The following is an 8,342-nucleotide window of genomic DNA, read 5'->3' as shown; positions in this document are numbered from 1 at the left end:
TGCGAAAAAACGCTCAATATATATATATATATAATAGCACTGCTTGTCCCCTGTGTAGCAGCTATCTGGGGGTGAATGTGGATCATTTTCCTCTCTGCCCAAGTCTTAAAAGGGAATCTATTTCCTCCCGCTATTTGGAGGATAGGGAACTTTGCTTAAGTTAACTCTTTGACTCTTGTTTTATTGTTCAGATTTATTTCGTCTTATTACTTTTCGTTTGTCTTTCTCTCTTTTCGGCAGTGAGATAACCGTGTTCACTATCACTGCACTTGAAATAAAAAAAGGGTATCTCTGCTGAATTAAAGGCAATGGAATTTAGTGAGATAACGTATATAGTTTGTCTGAAGTCAATTTGGCAAATCTTACTTTTTCTAGTAAGTAAGCACAAACTCAGCAGAAATATCCACACTCTATTTTATTGCAATAATGCACAGATTTAAAATGCTAGTTGAAACAGAGGTGTTTACCTATATCTGGATGATTTACTTTTAATTTCATTTTGCGTTTATAGCAGAGCATATACAAAGTCTCAATAATCTTTGCATTCCATAGTATTTGTCTAACTGTACGAAAAATAATAAATATTTACTAAAAGAATAAAACGTATGGTCAAAACTACCTGGAGGGTAAAATTTGCCCTGTTTCTGATTTTATAGAAACACCAAAAAGCTAGGTAAAATTTTACCGAAGCTCTTTGGTAATGATTTTGGAAAAATTAACTATAAAATATATTATATGATAACGTGTGTTAAAATTTGAAAAATGTAGTAAGCATTTATTATTTCGTAATGTTATCCTAGAGCATGACATATAAACCATTTATTTGATTAAATTTATTTTTCAGTTTAATACTATTTACTAAATGTGTGGCAATCAGAACGACAATTAGAAAACCAGAATTTCCTTTAAAAAGCTACCATATTTATCATATAAACGGAAAAAACTATCAAATGAATGGTTTAAATACTGTTTGTTTCGGTTTTATTAACCAGATTTAAGTTGTTGTTTTTTTACCAGAAATATCATTTCTTACAATATGGTAATTTTACCAGAATTTTTCTCTCCAAGTGATTAGAAGCTTAAATAGTTAATTTTATGCAATTACCTGATCTCAAAACTTTGTGTCCATTACGGCCATACATACGGTTCGACGAACCATTGACAACTGATCGATCATTGTTTTTCATTTCCTTCTCTGATCGAAAAGATTAATTGAATAGCTTTATTCAGGTTCAATAAATCTAAATTTTATAATGTTAGTTTAAAATTACAAGGTTCCATTACTTATGAAGTGCTAAAGATTTAATTGACATTTCTTTATGCAAATTAACTGTAGAACAAACTCTCTACTCTTAAATATTTAGTAAAATCATTGGAATCAGAAAATTCTTTTTCGATGAAGAATAAAAAGAAGTAAGCCTATCAAGTGCGTTAGATACAAAAGAAATGCTATAAATGGAAATAAATTAAACGAAATAAAGTTACAGAAAAATAATGAGATTTTTTTTATTTTTGAATTTTTTTCCTATCTCATTTTCGTCGATTTTCTATTTCTTACCTTAAAGTAAATTACGCTATTTGAAGCATTCCTTATCAAAATCTTTTCTTTCGCTTCAAGAAATTTAAAGCAGCATGTATGCAAAACTACTAAATAAGTACCAGACAGCGAGATTATTTTTCAGGGTAATATATGGTTAAAACTTTATCTGCTGTTAGTTAAATAATTTTTGATATAACTTGCATGTGTTAAACAACTTATAAAGTGATCAATCACTTCAGGAATGTTAAATCATATTTGGTTCGAGAAATGAGAATCTTTCCCGTTATGAATAATAAATATCAAGATAGATCAATAGATGAAGACTACTCTTGTAATATTCATGATTTTTCTTTACTCGAAAAATATATTTATTTATTTTTGAATATGTATGAATAAAAACTTAATAAAAAATTACTTGATATGATTGAATTATATTCAAGTTAAGCTCTTTTTTCAAATAATTGCGAAAAAACGCTCATCTAATATGCATGTTTTTTAAAGAACTACATTTTGGTAGAGCATTTTTAATCTGAATAAATAAGATTTTTCATTTCAAAATTTGCATTCATTTTTTTATCGCATATAATAACCAATTTATGTAGACATTCTGACGTTTAAGAAAATTAATTTTTAAAAAAAATGTTTAAAATATTCTTTTTTTAAATCATTCGCAAGGCATGTCATTTTTTACGTAAATTTCCCGTTCCCCATTGAAATCGTTTTTTTTTTATTCATTCAAAAATGCATAATTCTAAAGTTTAAGTTTATTCATTTTAAATATAAAATTTACATATTGTTTGATGCTACTTTTGTCTCGAAATTAGTAATTCTTTTATCTAGGGCTAAATAAAATGCAGTTTAACTGTTTTCTTTATAATTGGAAATACATGTTCTACCTTTTTGAAAAAGCTAAACGAGATTTGTTTTAAAGTCTCTTACTGGCATTGATTGATTGTTTCCGTTATTCAATTTATTTAGCTTAAATTTTGGTTTTTCGACACACTTTTCTGAAATATACTTCACAGGTAAGGGTTCAAAATTGAAATTAGTCCATAATTAATGAATATTAATTTCTAAAATAAGATTAGATATTTCTGAAAAATATTTTTGAAGACAAAAACAAGATTGTTTAAAAAAAATTGGTTTCTTATTGGGAGAAATAAAATGCCTTTCTCTAAAGCCTTACCAAAATCAAGTTTCAGTCATTTCAGTTAGGTTTGGTTTAACGAAAGTAGTTTAATAGTGATGGCCAAAATTCTTGAGTTCTCATTCGAATTAGTATAAAAACAGATTTGAATTAAATGGTTGTCAGAAACATTTTTCACACAAGTGACGTCACGCGTGCTTGACGAGCTTGATTGGCTTCTGAATAGACAAATGCCACGATTTACCTACGAGGACGTAACTTGCATGTATCTAATTAAAAAAAGGAGACTAATTTGAGTTCATAACGAGATACAAACGAGACAGCTAATAAGCGTTACGCTACAGTCTTCAATTAGATGCATATAAAATGGTAATGTTTCACACTACTTGGAAATCTAAATGGACATTTAACATGGAAATTAACTGTTAAGATGGAAACATAGAAATTAACTGTTAACATGGGAATTAACTGTTAAATTAACATGTTAACATGGACATTTATAATGTCTAAATAGCGTCTATTTGATCATTAATTCGAAACAGGGATATATCGATAATATAAACAGCCTACTGAATCCAAAATATTCACAAAAATTAATTCAAAAAAAATTATAATTTATGAAAAAATAATTCATAACAAATCACCAATTTAGGGATATTATAAATTAATAGCTCCATTGATGAAAATTATCAATGTCAATTTATAATTTTGAATTTTTTAAATTTCCGTTAATAGAATAATTTCCATAGTTAGAACAGCTTGTGAAATATTAAAAATCAGATTAGATAAGCATGGAAACTGTCGCTTTTTCACTTATTGACTTTTTTTTGCACAATTTTCATCCTTAGCGTGAAAAACATTGGCTAAAAGTAAGCAAAACTCAACAAATATGAATAACTGTAACAAACTCATAATAGTTATGAAAATAACATATATTGTTTGTTAAAAATCATTTCATAGGACGATAGAGACATTTAATAAACTGTGTTAAATTCTTTCGCGATATAGTATGTTTATGTTAAACTAGAAACGAATTGAAAAATAAATGCACCAAATTTTGCCTTGTTAATTCCATTTAAATAGAAAAATAAGTTTTGTTCATTACATCGAGTAGAACCGTTTAAATGTTGTAAAACGTGTCATTAAAACCATTTAATTTATTGTAACTTTCCTTAAAGTGTTAACTTTAATCTGTATAAAACTGTAATTTAGATAAGGAGAAAACTTTTGTTTACGGCAATTTTCGTTATCATAGAAACTTCGGCAAGTATCTCATTTCAAATAGAAACTTCGTTTAGACTCATTTAGGTCAACCGCATGAACGCATTTATTTTAGCTTTAAATAGCTCAATTATTTTGTTTAAATTGTTTAAGGAAGTGGTCTTTAACGACATTAGTGAGTGTTTAAAGAACGTTTAACGATAAAGATTTGAAAAGGTTTAAATCGTTAAATAGAAGAAAATAGTATTTTTGCTGAATTCAAACTAAAAAGTTATTTATATATAATGTTTCTTCTTATATATAATGCTATTTAATGTTCAGATGGAAGCTATATTTTATATTAAAACTCGAATGAAATAAAAAAATACATAATACCAAAAAAAAAAAATTCTGTAGCTAAACTCATATAACATCATTTTAGCTTACACCCATTGCACACTTAGAAATAAAATTCTCACAATTAACTATTCAGCAGTTCTTGAACTGTATTCCGTTAGCTTTGATAATTATTTTGTCACAAAATCACGTGGTTCTGCGCCGAAACGCGAACTTTCAAATCTATGACGAAAACTTTTCCTCATTTACAGAACCACATCCAAATACATTATGGGAGATTGTAAACTTGAATGACGAAACTAGAATGAAGACTAGGCGATCGAAAATGAAGTACAATGATTGACCGGTCAATGAGGAGGTCAGGAAGTTGACCTCGTATCAGGAAAGTCCCGGTTTTGAATCTCGCTTAGAGCGAAGGGGTGTGATTTTTTGGTAGAAAAATTTAATACATGAGGGGCTAAAAGCTTTTTTTCTATTTTTGTTGAAAAGCCTAGAATAAAGAAAATTATTACTTTAATTTTGATTAAACTCGTTTTCTTGAAGAAGTGACGATTTCACACTTTGGCGAAATTTTTGCTCGAAGCATATACCAGGAAACAGTTTCTTCAAAAAAGAAGAAACTTTCGTGAAATTTGAGTACCCATTTTTTACAGTGTGGACGATAAAAAAAAACCGGAAAACTAATTTTGTATCAAAACCCTTCACCTTCATTTGAAGAAAAAGAGGGAAGGTCAAAAACAACGACCGTTTGATTTTGTGGAATCAGACTTTAAAGAAATTGGATTAAGAGACTGGAACACAAAGCGCAAAGAGAGCATTAAAAGGAATTCGAACTTGTCTCAACAGAACAGAGGAAAACGGAAATTAAATATTACAAAAATATTTACAAAATATACATATATATAAATTAAAATTAAGTTATCCTTATTACACAAATAAATGACCAGGAGAGCCTGCTTTGTAGGACGTTGGACTCGTATTTGTGAGAACATGATTTTGAACCCCACTGGCAATGTTTCAAAAAGTTTGTTTAAAAGAAATTTTCCACATTTTATCCCCACACTGACAAAGCCAGAATAAACTAGCTTAATTTTCTTCAAATTTAGTATATAATCTTTCAAATTTATGAAACGAATTGAAATTAAACTTTATATTTTCGACAAAGTTCGAGAAAATGCAACTGCAGCAAAAAAAAGCATTCTATACCCTTATATTTCTAGCAACAAATGATTTAAAATCGCTAAAATCTTTGATTGTATGAAAAAATTCGGAATTCTTAGATATTAGAATTTTTCTAGCCAAATCAATCAAAATCAGGGTAATGTGGAATCTAGCGTATTTTAATTTAAAACAATCCCTAATAAGTTCGAATCTAAATCATCATATTATTAAGTTCGAATCTGAATTTTACTTGAATTATATTACTGGGTTTGATGGATTATGCTTTCCGTAAATTTAGATAGCCAGTATAATTATAATATTTTTGCATTCAACGCCATGACAATGGTTATGTTTATAAACATGGCATTACCGCATTAAGGCAAACAATACTATGTATTTTCAAACTTTTCGTATGAGTTAGCTTCCATGAATAATATTTCTAATTAGAACAGGTTATAATTTATTTATTTGCAAGGTTTTAAAAAATAGAATATCTTGAATTTCCAAATTAATCTCTAAAATATGAGAAAAATCTCTAAAATTTGAGGGAATGAACTTCCTTATAAGATCGCAACATATTTTCTAAATACCTGGAAACAATTCATGGAAATGCCTCAAATGTCTACACAATTTTAAACCGCATTCAAGATAAGTATAAAACAGGTGAAAGTTTCGAAGAACCCGTTTTGGAAAACTGCAATTATATTCGAGATAAAAAGAAAATAATAACAACGAGCTGATGAAAGTGTGGTTTCTAAGAGGATTTTCAAAAGTAGGAGTTTCCAAAGGCAAATGAAATTGGTTTCGAAAGTGAAGAAATTTATTTTCAATGAATTGGTTCTCCAACTATTCTTGTCAATTTCCTTGAAACGATTGGTTTCACTTAATAGAATTCCAAAATATTATCCAGGATCAACAAAATTGCTGTGCATGGATTGATCAGATATAAGATTCATGAGACAAAGTTAGCACTTTTCGAATAAATGAGAATCTATGTAAAATCTGAGCAATGAAACAAATTTGTATTTAGAGTACTCTTTTTTGTTGCAATTGTAACAGATTTCTAAACTTATTTAAAAGTAAGGATAGAAATCCACGGTTTCAGCATAATTTAATAGAGAGGGTTATTTCTCTGTTACTATGACGACCACTCGCCTTTTTGTTAATACACTTTAGATAATACAAAAGTTTCCAAAATAGCTATTTAAACTTTAGAAGAACATAATTGATTGAACATAAATAACTGAACATAACAAAATTCTTTGAAAATTTATGTAAACTCTAATTTGTCCAACATATCTAAATTGTCCAACATATTAAAATTCAGCCCATTGTTTCTGCAATTTTTGCTTGCTTTAATGATGCTGCTTTGTTTTAATGATGCTTTGATCATTATTGCTTTATGCTTATGCTATTATGGTCATTAAAAAATGCTTTAATGATGGAATAAGGAATCACGGTATCAGCATGATTTAATTGCAAATAAAATAAAGTTAAATTATTCAACTTAATTAAAGTTATTGAACATTTCCAATGCCATGACTACCATTCTCTCTTTTGTTAATACATTTCGTACTATAATAGTGATCTCAAACTAATAACAGTTTTATTTTATTAAAACATATTTTGATTTCTTAAAGTTAGAGAAAAAATTTATTTAAATGTGAAAGAAAAAAAATATTTATTTTAATCTGAAAGTTTTCTAAAATCGAGAAAGAACTTTTAGAAAAAGGTTCAGATTGAGTGGATTACACAATTTTCAACCACACTCGAAATAAATTTAAAGCAGGTGCAAAATTTTAAATTATTCAAGGAATTGTTTTAGAAGACAACCAAAAAAAAACAAGGAACAAATAAAAGCATAGGTTCTCAGAGAATTTCGTAAATGCTTCAAAGAGCGAAAGAAAGAAATTTCGGAAGTGAAGAAATTTATTTTTAATCAATTGGTAGCTGTGTAATACAAGTCAAAGAACGAGATGCAAAATAGAATTTCAGAAAAAAATGCTCTACGTTTCCCTAGATATATTAAGGTAAAAGGATTTTTACAATTTTAAATCGGGGAAAAGTTTCATGGCTCAAATTTCACTAAATTGGGAGGAATGAGATCGAATATTATCGAGGAATATATGTACAGTACCGCTCAAAAGTATCATTACACCTAGAAACTTATAAAAAAAGGGCTAAATTCAAAGTGTCATAACTTCTTTAAAAATGATCAAAAATGCTTCTGCTTTAGCTCATTTTGAAGCTTAAAATCTCTACTTTTATGTACTTTTATTGTTTTTAATTAATATATTTTGCAACTATCTACAATTACACTCTAAACAATCATAGAAAATTGTATTAATTTTTTGTGAAGTTTGACGCGATGTACGGGCACAAAAGGGTTAGATATTGTTAAGTTTTATTAAACCATTGAAAAATTTGGACTTTTAGCTTTCATTTGAAGAAAAAATTCCAAAAAAACATGCTTTTTGACAAAATTACTGTCAAATAAAAAAAAGGTTTTTTTTCCAGAATTTAATGATTTTTCAGCAATTATAATGAATTTTAGTGTAATTATAATATGATATGAAAATTTTTTAATTAAAATAAATTAAAATTTAATATTTCTCGATAATATTATTTCATAATTTATTATAACAATTTTAACTTTTTTTTGGAAAATATAATAATGAAATAAGAATCAACGTTTACAATTTAATATTTTGAAATTTATTTTTTCGTATTTTTCTCAGAAAAAATTTGAAAACAAAAATGTAATAATGAAAAAATATTTTACATCATATTTTGCTTTCTTCAAAATATCCTCCCCGCGCTTTTATAACTGCAGCACACACTCGAGGCATCCGATCAATCAGCTTTTTTAATGTTATCTTGTCTATTTTTCGCCACTGCTCTTGAAGGACTTTCCACATATGATTTATGCTGGTTAAT

The sequence above is a fragment of the Parasteatoda tepidariorum genome, chromosome 8 (assembly GCF_043381705.1).
Source record: "Parasteatoda tepidariorum isolate YZ-2023 chromosome 8, CAS_Ptep_4.0, whole genome shotgun sequence".
Classification (NCBI taxonomy): domain Eukaryota; kingdom Metazoa; phylum Arthropoda; class Arachnida; order Araneae; family Theridiidae; genus Parasteatoda; species Parasteatoda tepidariorum.
The sequence above is the reverse complement of the archived record's forward strand: the minus strand, read 5'-3'. Positions refer to the sequence as shown.